Here is a 13,649-nt window from a genome sequence, read left to right on the forward strand (position 1 = left end):
AGCCAGCAAGCGATGCCGAGAATCTCGTGAGCATCTCCGCAGTAGAAAAGGGGAACGCTCCGAGGAACAGGTCCGCCCCATTCTTCCTATGCCAGAGGAGCAATCGAGGGACACGCAGGCGTTAGTTCGCCGGCTCGTAACCAACACTGTACTAACCCCGCCATTAAGGCAAAAGTGATCCAACAACAACCGCGACAAAGGGATGTGCCACCGCTAGCGAAGCCTAGTGACCGCTATCCATATCGCATGAGAATCCCCAAATATTGTGGAATTCTAAGAAGGGGTTTGGTAGAAATTCCCGTCGTCATTTGCCCAGCCCAGCTGCCAGCTTCATCGACTAGATCATTAAATGTCCCTCGACAGAGCGGCCGCGGCTATGCTCTGGGCAAAGCTCGGAGAGTGTCGATGTATGCCCAAAAGCCAAGCTTTCAGGCTGTAGACAACAAATTAACCTGCAGCCACCTCGTGACTATGGTGGAGACAGAGGCCCGCACAGATGCCTAAAGCAAAAGTGCACAATCAGGGCTCTAAATAAAAGACGTGTTTAAATCCCCAATTCATCTCGCTTTCTCCGGAAAACCGCGCGCTGCTTTAAAGGGGAAGTGGCAATGAATTTCTTGAAGGGTAGCTTCTTTTAGCGCCAATACACCACAATATTTAGAGTGGTGTATGCTACTTGCTTGGCTTTCTGTCGCAGCAATCGAAGTGGACTAAATTATGTCTTACTGATTCAGGCAAATATCAAGTTATTAAACAAAAACATTAAATTTCACACCATGCCTTAAATTATAGCATGAATACCCAAACGCTGCAGCACAAGGAAATATTTTACACGATGCATTTAGCGACCTGACACTTGACGCAAATTTGGTAGCATGTGCATACATTACTTTCCTGCATAATATCTTCACTTTATGATGCACTTGGCTAAGCAGGACTCAGCAGGCGACACGGGTGCACAGAATGCCGTCAGCGCATTCATGTGTCATTAGGCACAGCTTTGCCTACGAGTGCGCAATATGATCTTGATCGCCTCTCTTGCCAACCACCTGTTATCATGTAAACATGTGTGCAGCACATGATCAATGACCTCAATTCTCAGCTAGGAGAGTGTGGAAATGATGAAATTCCTCAAGACTTATATAACATTGGAAAAGCGTGGCAAAATAGAAGGGGCTAAAATTCATCAGACATTTATGGTACTTAAGCATTCCTAAAGTCCCGATATCAATGCCAGTCCAGGTCTCAGTTTTCCGTTTAAGCCACTCGCCAGTTCTCTACGAGCTCGCCAATATTCCATAAACCTAGACAAGCGGGAAGCGGTGAGGTCAAAGCGGTTTCACCACCAACCAATATCTGTTTCTAGAAGTAATGTCATGGAGGTAAGAATAGTGCTTTCTCCAAAACAAATCGAAGAATAAATGTGCTCCCACTACCGCATTAAATATGAATAGTACAACTTTTGTACCAAATTTATGCGAATTCTGAATCGAATACCGATATTATACTTGGACTAATGATCGTGCTTTTAAAATAATTGTGCAAAACGAGCAATTCCTAATTTCGGTTACTCTTCATAAAATATTACATTGAGCCGGAGGAAGAAAGCAGCTAGTTGAACGCATATATTGTGTGGACTTTCCTGCAAAACCAAACATTGTTGGGACAATTTTCATTCCTATCGGGTGAACCTAAGAGATCATCTTCAAACCACGTCACACTGTGGAGCTGCCGCTCATACAATTCAGAATTTATTGGCTCATTTTGTTCAGTATGCCAGGCGTTTTCCACTATACTCCTCACATTCACAATGGAAAACCTTCTTATTTTCAAGCAAACCTGGCATAATCTCTTGGCGTTATCACCTCTTTCCATTCGATGCGTGAGCCTCTTACATTTAGCATTCAATCTGCCAGTGCTTGAGGCCGAGTGCTCAACTCCCACAGCGATTCTACAAGGTGAAAAGTTAGAAATGCGCGGCTAATTGGCTGCCCCTTCGCATTAGGGTTGAAATTATTATCTAAAAATCCCGGCAAGCTCTGGCCAAACTGGGCTTGTACGGCGTGAAACAAACATCCATGCCCAAATCAGACGTTGGCCAGAAAGCATTCTGTTCAACAATATGAAGCTTTGTAATGTAGGCCTCGCTTTGTGATGCTTCTAGAACAAACGATGCCCCATGCCATTCGCTTTCTAGAAGCCAGTGGGAACAGTATTATTTTGAATTGAGCGTCATGGGTGCTGCAGCCGACACAACAAAATGGTTATCAATTTGGACGCGAACCATGGCATGGAAACCTCAGGAACATAATCACTATGGGGTTGCTCAGCACTGCGGACAAATTTATCTCTTAGGCTCACAGCTGTGCGCCAGCACAATGCCGAAGCTGCTCATTCAGAAAGAGAATCAGAAATGTTTTAGGCTTATTCCGCGATTTTAATTGGCTATGTAGATATGAAGGCGCCTCGGAACTCAGCAAACTAGTTTTGTGAGGGGTGCTTAAGTTAAATAAAGTTAGTACAAAAGAGGTAATCCTCAGTTTACAAAATGAATACAAAACTAAGCTTACAAAAACTGAAAACGCAAATGCGTACAATTTCGTTTACTGTTTGTTATTTTACCATAGTTCAAATTTTCAGATTTATTGTTTGTAGACACAAATTGGGACATACCTGCCACAACAGTTCGTAGAAAATTATTCCAGAGCTTTGTGCCCGAAAAGAGTTGTTTCATGCCACATGTGCATGGTAAGTGAAAAAAAAAAAGCTCGGAGGCATAAAACCTACCGCTCGCCGAGCTCTCAGATAGTGGTGAGCACTGTGCGTTGTCGAGAGATGGTCATCGCCGCGGGTGCAGATGGCCGCCATGTTATTCATGTTCTTAGCTTATTGCTGTGGCTTCCGCTGCTACCCACTGCTTCATTCTGCTTGGCCGGCTTTAAAATGTCGGTTTATTGTCCTCTTTCAATCAAGTGTTGCACATGTACATTTATTCAAAATTACGGAAGATAGAAATTCTGAACAAATTTTAGGTTACGTGCATTCAAAATGCCAGATCATAAAATTTCTGGCCAGTCTAAATCTCACTACATTTTTGAAGTGCTACTAGTGATTTTGACTTAAAACTTTTCAGCTTAAGCTCATCCTTTGTTATCCGCTATTACACATTATTTATATATTATTGTGGAACACGGACAATGAGGAATTGCTTCAGAACGATATGTATACTGAAAAGTGTGCTTCGAGTATTTCGTTTATACAATGGACAGCAACACGTTTTCCCGTCTGGCCCACTCTTTACCTAGCACGCATTCCTTGGAACTAGTCCAGTTTATTATTTGAATCTACTGCAGTATAAGTATCGCCAAAAAACTCTCAATGCTCTCAGGAACAAAATTTCTCATAGCACGCGCAAGCGCCTACTAAGGCTCACTGATCTGATACTAATCGGTATTTGTAGGCCTCGCTGACAAGGTGAAAGGTCAACTTGGGTTCTGTATTTAGTGTTACTGATAGCAGTCCTTCATGACAGGAGTGGGATACAGTACAAAGCAGAGAAACACAGAAAGTAAATTTACAACATTATGAACAGCCTACTCAGAATTCATCTAATAATGAGCGAATGCTGCCTGGTAAAGAATTCCAAGCTTTAATGGCATAAAGAAAAAAGCCATAATTAAAAACGTTAGTGCGCGCGAAAGAGAGGGAAATGGTTAGACTGTTGTGGCTCCTTGGAGATGAAGGTTTATAAAATGTGAGACGGTTATGCAGCGAAGAGAGGGAAATGTTTAGACTGTTGTGGCTCCTTGGAGATGAAGGTTTATAAAATGTGAGACGGTTATGCAGCGAAGAGAGGGAAATGTTCAGACTGTTGTGGCTCCTTGGAGATGAAGGTTTATAAAATGTGAGACGGTTATGCAGCGAAGAGAGGGAAATGTTCAGACTGTTGTGGCTCCTTGGAGATGAAGGTTTATAAAATGTGAGACGGTTATGCAGCGAAGAGAGGGAAATGTTTAGACTGTTGTGGCTCCTTGGAGATGAAGGTTTATAAAATGTGAGACGGTTATGCAGCGAAGAGAGGGAAATGTTTAGACTGTTGTGGCTCCTTGGAGATGAAGGTTTATAAAATGTGAGACGGTTATGCAGCGAAGAGAGGGAAATGTTTAGACTGTTGTGGCTCCTTGGAGATGAAGGTTTATAAAATGTGAGACGGTTATGCAGCGAAGAGAGGGAAATGTTTAGACTGTTGTGGCTCCTTGGAGATGAAGGTTTATAAAATGTGAGACGGTTATGCAGCGAAGAGAGGGAAATGTTTAGACTGTTGTGGCTCCTTGGAGATGAAGGTTTATAAAATGTGAGACGGTTATGCAGCGAAGAGAGGGAAATGTTTAGACTGTTGTGGCTCCTTGGAGATGAAGGTTTATAAAATGTGAGACGGTTATGCAGCGAAGAGAGGAAAATGTTTAGACTGTTGTGGCTCCTTGGAGATAAAGGTTTATAAAATGTGAGACGGTTATGCAGCGAAGAGAGGGAAATGTTTAGACTGTTGTGGCTCCTTGGAGATGAAGGTTTATAAAATGTGAGACGGTTATGCAGCGAAGAGAGGGAAATGTTTAGACTGTTGTGGCTCCTTGGAGATGAAGGTTTATAAAATGTGAGACGGTTATGCAGCGAAGGGAGGGAAATGTTTAGACTGTTGTGGCTCCTTGGAGATGAAGGTTTATAAAATGTGAGACGGTTATGCAGCGAAGAGAGGGAAATGTTTAGACTGTTGTGGCTCCTTGGAGATGAAGGTTTATAAAATGTGAGACGGTTATGCAGCGAAGAGAGGGAAATGGTTAGACTGTTGTGGTTCCTTGGAGATGAAGGTTTATAAAATGTGAGACGGTTATGCAGCGAAGAGAGGGAAATGTTTAGACTGTTGTGGCTCCTTGTAGATGAAGGTTTATAAAATGTGAGACGGTTATGCAGCGAAGAGAGGGAAATGTTTAGACTGTTGTGGCTCCTTGGAGATGAAGGTTTATAAAATGTGAGACGGTTATGCAGCGAAGAGAGGGAAATGTTTAGACTGTTGTGGCTCCTTGTAGATGAAGGTTTATAAAATGTGAGACGGTTATGCAGCGAAGAGAGGTAAATGTTTAGACTGTTGTGGCTCCTTGTAGATGAAGGTTTATAAAATGTGAGACGGTTATGCAGCGAAGAAAAGTGAAGAGAATAAACTAAAGTAGACATGAATTTGAGACATACAGGATGACGACGTGCGGTAAGTGTACTGAGGCATAGGTTTGGAAGAAAATGCGACGGGGAAATATCCATATCGAAACTACTGCAAACGCACATCCTTCTTCTGTAGAGATCCTAGTTTGTTGCTGTTTCACGCTTTGTACGGATTCCAAACACCAAAGGCGTATTCCAGGATGGAGCGAATCAGTGTTTTATATGTCAGGAGCTTAGTTTCTTGAGGAGCGGAGCGCAAGGTGCGATGCAAGCATATTAGTATTTTAAGGTATTTTTTTGCAGATTACGTCAATGTGTTTTGACCAAGACATGTCGTGTGTTATCAGGAAACCGAGTTACCTGTATTCGTACACTCTGTTTAAGTTCATCGTATTATATGAATATGTGAAGAAAGAAAGGCGCAGATGTCGTGAAAATGACACACAGGCAGTCCCAGAAAAGTTGACATTCATTTGCCAGGTATTATACCAGTGGCAGAAATCAGGTAATGAATTCTTAAGGCTAATATGAACGGCTGGGGATTTAGTGGTTTGATATAAAACGCATCGTCGGCATAAAGGTGTAACGTTACTGAAGCGTTAAATGGCAGGTCATTAATGTATAAAAGAAAGAAAAGAGTAGCCAGGAGAGAGCCTTGATGGATCTAAGGTGCGCATATATCTATAGTTATGCGGGTACATGTTTGTCTGGGCAAGAAATAGCACCGTGTTTAACTCCAACATTTGCTCACATGCAATCATGTCTGTTCATAGAGATGCGTTCTATAACGGAGTGCGAAGGAAAGGCATCATTCATTAGACTGAAGACTTTTCATTTCTTTATTATTTCCTGCTTATTTGAAGCATACACTGTTGGTAGAAAAAAACTCTAAATAAACCAATCCTGAATACAATAGCAACAGGGCCAAGGAGAATGACTGACGCCCTAGCCATTCGCGGCCTCCAGACGTCACTGAGTTCTAGAATCAATATAACGTGACATAACATTGATTATACACTGCCAGTAAGAGTAACGGCGTTACTATCACACCTGCGCTCCAAGAATTACTGCTACCAGTCTCTGAACGTTGCAAATATGTTGCAGGCTTTCATCGTTACGACCGGGACTTGTGACGAAGCGCACAGCCTATCCGACTTGAAGCAGTCACCTCTCCAGCAAATTGAAGCTCCCCTCAGCCTGAGCGCAGACAGTGTGCTGGCAATATTGTACTCAAGTGGCTCTACAGGACTTCCGAAAGGCGTGCAGTTAACTCACCGCAACATTATATCCCAAGTTATCTCCCATGGGTAAGGAAAGATGCAAACATCGTTCTTGGGGATTGCTGCGTGGATGCCGCTACCCAAGCAAGCTCCACATTTTCTAAAGCCTAGGTTACATTTAGGGAACCCATCGTCTATATACAGAAGAGGCAAAGGAAACGCGGCACTCGCTTCAACAGTCCCCATAGGCATCCCTCTAATCAACGCCTCTCGTACACCTCACACATGCCCCAAACTGGTAATCCATAGCCTTTTACAAACTGTAGAGTCGAAGCTCGACACGCGGCTATCACAAAACGCAGCAAATCTACACGACTGCAAGCTTTGTCATGCGCGCACATTTCTCGCTGGCTTTCGACAATTCTCAATTCTGGTAACTGCCTCAGTGTCTAGGATCGGATACTCAATGTTTATACAGGTTTTTAACTAAAGCTTAACGATTTTAGAGCGGAAATTGTCATTCTCTCGTGGCAAACCTCCAGGTGATCTGACTCCGAACATTTAACCTTGAACTCTCTTGATGTGCAGCAAACGTCGTCTTCAATTTCCAAGGTCAATAATATCCGCAAGCGAGGTATATTGCCCAAGCGCCAGTATCATTTTCACTGCACCACATCTTCGTCGCAAAAAAAAAGAACATTGCTGCGACTGTAGTTTGAACCTGCGCTAAAACGAACAGACCAGCTTTCCTTGTCTAAGAATCATAAAACTATGTTGTTGCTACAGTCAGCCAACCACTCGTGTAAAACTGCAACACGTTCTCGCACTGTGCATCAAACGTCGTCCCATTCACCCAGTTCCGATTGCGACGCATACCCGCGCTACATGTGCAGTGAACATCCTCGTCCTCGTGAAGTTTTATCTGCACCGCTTTTTCTTTTAACCTAGGTAACTCTACCCTACGCATACACCATAAGGGCAAGTGCAGGCGGGGTCCGCGAGCGTAGTATCGGGCGAATCCACCAGGTGGTCTGAAAAAAGAAGGCAGCAGGCATGGACAGAAACTAATAAAGTACTGGGCGAAGGGCAGAACGAATTCATGAGGGGTATGCGTCTAGATGATAACATTTTCGTAATAAATCAGTGCACAGAAACAGCCAGGGCAAAAAACAGACCGCTGTATCTAGCCTTTCTGGACTTAAGCGGTGCATACGACAGCGTAAAGAGGAAAGTTCTGTGGAACACACTCGAATCTGAAGGCAACGGTAAAGATGTAATTGAATTACTAAAGGAAATATACAGAGATAATAAAGTTGAGATTGCATGGGAGGAGTTAAGAAGTACATCTACTGTCGAGGTAGGCAAGTTACTTAGGCAAGGATGTCCGCCATCACCTCGGTTGTTCATAATCTAAATGAAAAATATGAAAAACAGTCTGTAAGAAAGCAAACTTGGTTTTAATCTCGTACAAACTAGGTGAAATGCATGTAGAACAAACGCTTCCAGGGTTAATGTACGGGAAAACATGAACAGGCCACCAAGTCCAAGGAACGAAGGGATGCCGCGATAATGAAGCACACGGCTCTATTGAGGTACAACGGATATGAAGTACTACGGTATTTGGAAAGGAATAATGGTACCAGTGCTTACCTTCGGGAATGCGCTTTTGTGTTTAAGGGCAGAAGTCCAGTCAGGGTTAGAAATAGATCAGAGATCGGTGGGAAGGTTAGCACTTGGAGCCCATGGGAAACCTACAAACAATGGAGCACTAGGAGACGCGCTAAGCGTCCTTCGAGGAACCAGAGGCTCAGAGCAACATTGTTGTACAAAGAACGCCTCAGGAAACTGGACGACAATTGGTGGGCAGCTAAATTATTTCAATACTTATACCGAAAGGGCATTGATTCACGGTGGCCGAAAAACGACATGTAAGCAACACAGAGGCTAAAAACTAATGATTCAATGGGAAAAAGCCGACCCTAGACATATATAGAAAATTCAAAACTCAGATTAAGAAGGAAACCTTCTGTGACAACTCAAGAGGCAGTAGCTTTCTCTTTCAAGCCAGATCAAGATGTCTTAGAACCGGAAGCTACAAAAGGAAGTTTAATCAAGACGATGAAACTTGTGCTATGTGTGGCAGATGCCCAGAAACAATTGACCGCCTTATACAGGAGTGTGGCAGTAGCCAACCAGATGTCAACTGCAGGTATAGTCACTCTAACAGAGGCTCTGGGGTTTAGAGTAACAAAGGGAGCTGGAATGAATCAGCGGTAGAGGTTAGCAGGAGACGTTTGGAAGGTTGGTGGGTAAATAGCAGGGAGGGTACGCATACAACATAATTTGAAAACAAACAAGGGTATTTAAAGATAACCTTTACCTAAAAGCAAAGTCGTTAATGTTGAAGAGAAAAAGCATAATAAAAAGGTTGAGCACGGTGGTGACTATCCCCACACCGTTTCAAAGGGCACGCTCTTAGCAACCATGGAGGAAGAAAAAACTAGGAGGGAGCGCGCGGCAATATTCGTGAAGCCTAGTCATAAAAACTAAAAGGGAGCGAGTCGGCCCCTACGTGTTAGACCACGTGATAGCGTGCGGTGATATCTACTACCGCGCGAATGCGCGAATCGCCGCCGCGCGGGTAGCGCGGGGTCTGCCGCGCGCGCAGCACCCAGCAGCACACACAGCAGACACAGCAGACAGCCGCGTGCCCGCGCCATGGCAGACGCGCGCACTAAAACGCACCGACATCAAAACATAGGGTCTAACTAGGAGGGCGAAAAAACAGGGGAGGGAGCGGCTTCATCGGCACTTGGCTTGCGAAGGTTGACCGCGTGACGTCATGCTCCCTCCTAGTTTTCCCTTCCTCCATGTTAGCAACCATCCATCCACCCATACACGTGACGTAGAGGAAGCCACTCTCGCTAAGGGCAGAGACCTTAGCCGGGCCACAGATGTTCAGCCCGTTACCGAGGAGCTCAGCAAGCACGAAAGTGAACCAAGGTCGAATCGGCAGCTGCGACTGCGCCTGTAGCCGATGGCTTACACGAGCGAAACTTGGTTCAAGAACAGTTGAACCTCTACAATTTTTGACCATGCAATGCGCTCTAAAAGTCGACTTGGAAGTCGACACCAGTATGTCCTGCCACACATGCGCCACAAAATGAAACAGCAGAGGTCACCATAGTTTTATGCCCCCAATCTGTGGCTCCCTATGCTAAATATTTTTTTCATGCTAAGTGTCCCTGCTAATTTAAGCCATGGTTTAAAAATGTGCCGAAGCAGTCTAAGCTTTGGCTTATCAATCTCTGCTTCCGAGACACAACACTGTGTCTTGTATTCGCTAGGTTTGTTCTGGTGCGCTCTTTTAGCCTTAATATTTCATACCAAACTGTCATTAGTTTGCGTTGTTGCAGTAAGAACGGCGCGGCCACATGCATGTTACTGGTTACTGTGTGCAGCAAATACCACTATTTTATGCGAAGCGTGTACACCTAGTTTGTACCAAAAGGAGTCGTCGCCCTAATCCGGAATTAGTGTCGGAGATAATATGCACCTGATTTTGTATAAAACGTGTAACGAAACAGTTGTGTGCAGTGTTAGGAGTGGTATCACATCAATTCTCTTCCCACTTAGCATCCATCTGCTAGCCATGTTGAACGCTAGCTTACGATATGGATTCGAAACGATGACATAAGTGCCACCAATGGTCTACGTGTAGGCGTCCACCGAGAAGTAATACAGATGCTGCGCCTTCGTTTCGCCATAAACTAATCCATCCAAATGAAGTTTAACACTTTGCTCAATTGTGTGACAGCCTCTCAGGGAAAAAAATCTAAGAAATTAAGAGGTCATGTTGAGGCGCTATCGCGTCTACTAATAGAGCGAAACTTCAGCGTCCTCCAATTTGTTTGTATTCCGCAGTAAATCATAATAGTATAAGACAATAAAACAATTTGAGAGTGGTGCTCGACGTGAATAAAAAACAAGGAAGGGGGGGGGGGGGGGGGATGCAGAGGATCCCTGCAATCAGAGAGTGCTCCCGCAACACCAGCGGCGTGAAGTGAAAGTTCGCGACGTCTGCTTCTCTGCCTCATTACCTGTGCTATTTTCTGCCAAATTTCGTTGTTTTCCGGTCGCATTGAGGCGCATGTTCGTGAAGAAAACTGCATGGGCAAGGCCGGTCTGGCGATGATTGGCGAGCATTGTAACGCTCCGCAGTAACTATTGCAGCTAATACGAAGAAGTGAAGTCCTTGCCTCACACTCCACTGGGAGTCCATCAACGTGAAGCCTGACCGCAGTGCATCACGAAAGAATGTTGGTGGGGTTTTTCTTTCTGTATCGTGTGGCAGCTTATCCGCAATGAAGCCCATCCTACCCGCCTCAATTCTTAATTATATCAATATTAAAACTTCAGCATTCAAATTTACCTGAATGATATCGGTGCGTTTTAGTCAAACAGTATTTGAAGCATACCTATCGCGAGTATAACGTCTCAAAATTTTCTGCACTGTAACTATAGTAATGATGTCTTTTGTAGGGTTACCGAATGATGGGATGTGTTTAGTGCTGCGTGGCCCTTCTCTTAGGTAAAGCGGGTTCGGGCAAGAGAGAGCTGGAGGACACAACCAGCGTGCATCGCGCGCCTTGGCTCTCGCTTCGAAGACAGGAAGGCGTAGTTAATTGAGAGCACACATGCTGTAGGCTACATTACATAACACTGCACTGACCCCCAGATCTGAGTACAACTCATAGCCCTGCCACAGTGCCCGACTGCGGGGCCATTCCTTGCTCCTGAGCTGGTTGGTGATGCTCACGCAATTCGCTTCCCGCGCGCGACCTCGTGCCGAAATAGCTGCCCAGAAAGCATATGGAATGACCCAATAGGAACGCGAAGCCGAAAGGGCATAAAGGCAAGGATGATGCTTACGGCGGGTCTCGGAAGAGCTTCCTTCAGAAGGGGTCAGTACATGACTTTCATCCTTGTTCCCTCTTAAAGTTCAATTTTCTAATACTATTTCCTACCGATGGTGATGGTGCTGAACTATCTTCTAGGAAATTGAGGATAAGAGGATAGGCTTCAGCCTATCCGCCTAGACGGCGGTCTGGAGCCTTCGGACCCGGGCGACTTGTTCGGCCAGTCGTATTAAACTTAGCCTAATCTCAGAGTTTGAGCGTAACAGTGGAATCTCCCAAAATTCTTTTTGTACTATTATATTCAGGACTTCTGAACAAGTCAAAAATTGTGTATAAGATTTGCCCTATCCCGACATAGTTCAAACCTGTCTGAGAATTGCTCTCATTACCACTGTCTAAGGGTAGCTGGATTCGCAGATATTCTTAAGTATAAATGCCTCCAGACGCTTTCGTGGCTCTTAGTACCGTAGCTGGAGGCGGGCATTCTATCCTGTTTAGCCGATGATGCTCAGTAGTTTTTTTATAACGTACTAGCCTAGATCAGAGTGTACTGAGGGCCAGAGCTACGCACAAAGCCATTCGCACTAACCCGAGTCTTTCGCATCTTGCAGGTACCTCGACCCTTCGGTGTTTGAAAGCAGCGACGTCTACATCGCCGTGGCTCCACTGATTCACGTCGGTGGCTTTTGGCTGACTTTTTCCTACTTGGGCCAAGGTTGCAAAGTGATTATGGTTCATACTGCAGATTTCGACGTCGTTTTGCCCGCCATCGAAAGGTACAAGGTAAATACAGGAGATATATATAGCCACATAAAGAAACCACTTCGCACAAAACCTTGAAGTTCCTAGCATCAGCTGCGGATTTTAACTTCAAGTGAAATATTACTCCAAATTTTTGCACCGGCGTACTGTATTAGGCGCTGGCCGTAAAAGTTTTGTGTGATAGGAAGGTTAAAGCTTATGTTGCTTGCATTTCTGGTGGTCTTGTTGGGTGTAACAAATAGTGTAATAAGAGGTGAGCATTTTGAAGAATGCAATTTACTGCACGACACACTTTCATTTCTGACGCAAGAGTAAAAGGGAGTACGTGGTGTTCTGAGAACAATAAAGGTGTAAGCCAATGCCAGTACGAGAAGGTCATTATACGTACAGCTCTTTTTTGAAGACGAATGATGGAATCTAAGCATGTTTTGAATGTTAATGCCCATGACTCGCTGCAATAGATAGGATGATAATTCGTGATATTCGCGTTCAAAAAATAATATAGCAAGCTGAAGCAAGTTTCGAACACACGTTTGTAATGTGTTCTTTAAAGTTTAACTGGTTGTCAATTTTAATACCTGCTGCAGACAAACTATGTAACGTAGCTTATCACCCTCAGTCCTATCAGACAGTAAGTACAGCAAACCAGAAGACAAGGAAAATTATTTGTTCAATACTGATTGCAGTCGAAGGTGGAAAAATGCACACTACAATATAAATGACCAAGCCAGAAGCACATAAACGTTGTGGTTGGTTGGTGGGGTTTAACGTCCGAAAGCGACTTAGGCTATGAGAGACGCCGTAGTGGAGGACTCCAGAAATTTCGACCACCTGGGATTCTTTAACGTGCACTGACATCGCACAGCACACGGGCGCCTTGCTTTTCGCCTCCATAGAATCGCTGCCGCCCAAGCCGGGATTCGATCCCGCGTCCTTGGGGACAGTAGTCGAGCACCGTAACCACTGCGCCACCCCGGCCACATAAATGTTGTGTATGTACAGCGGCATGTAATCATTACAAATAATATATGAAAGCAAAGTGTGAAGAGAGATCCCCAAACCACGAAATATATTATGAAACATAAAGTAAAAATTTTGATATGCGCAGTAGAATATAACCTTCGCGCAAACATGAAAAATTCTGAACCATGAAATAAGCGAGAAAGAAATAGTGATAAACAGCTAATGTGTACTTGCGGTATAACAGTTAAAACAAAACCCTCTACAGCAAATTGACGCCACCCACAGTCCAGCTGATATAACTGTCGGCCGAATCAGCAGGTTTGCTTAGCCAACGCCTGCAGCAACAGATGAGGAGTCGGTGCCTTCTCCAGTGGGCGGGCAGTCTCGCAGGGAGTTTACTCGGCTATGTTGAGCCGAATTAATGACAAACAAAGCGTCTTATTATTTTCAAATCACTGGAAATCAAATAAATTCAATTATTACGTCTAAAGAAAAACAGCACGATCAAAGCTGGAAACTAACAGGCGGCGTCCATCCTGTCGATTTCTCTCGGAGTGTCAATTAGACA

General features: G+C 44.3%; 1 pseudogene; it reads left to right on the forward strand.

The window, feature by feature from the left end:
- Positions 1-13,649, forward strand: part of LOC146184712 (luciferin 4-monooxygenase-like) — a 65,414-nt pseudogene that overhangs the window by 36,385 nt on the left and 15,380 nt on the right.

Source organism: Amblyomma maculatum, chromosome 7 (genome assembly GCF_055883805.1).
Source record: "Amblyomma maculatum isolate TAMU_Amacu chromosome 7, ASM5588380v1, whole genome shotgun sequence".
In the NCBI taxonomy this organism is placed as follows: Eukaryota; Metazoa; Arthropoda; class Arachnida; order Ixodida; family Ixodidae; genus Amblyomma; species Amblyomma maculatum.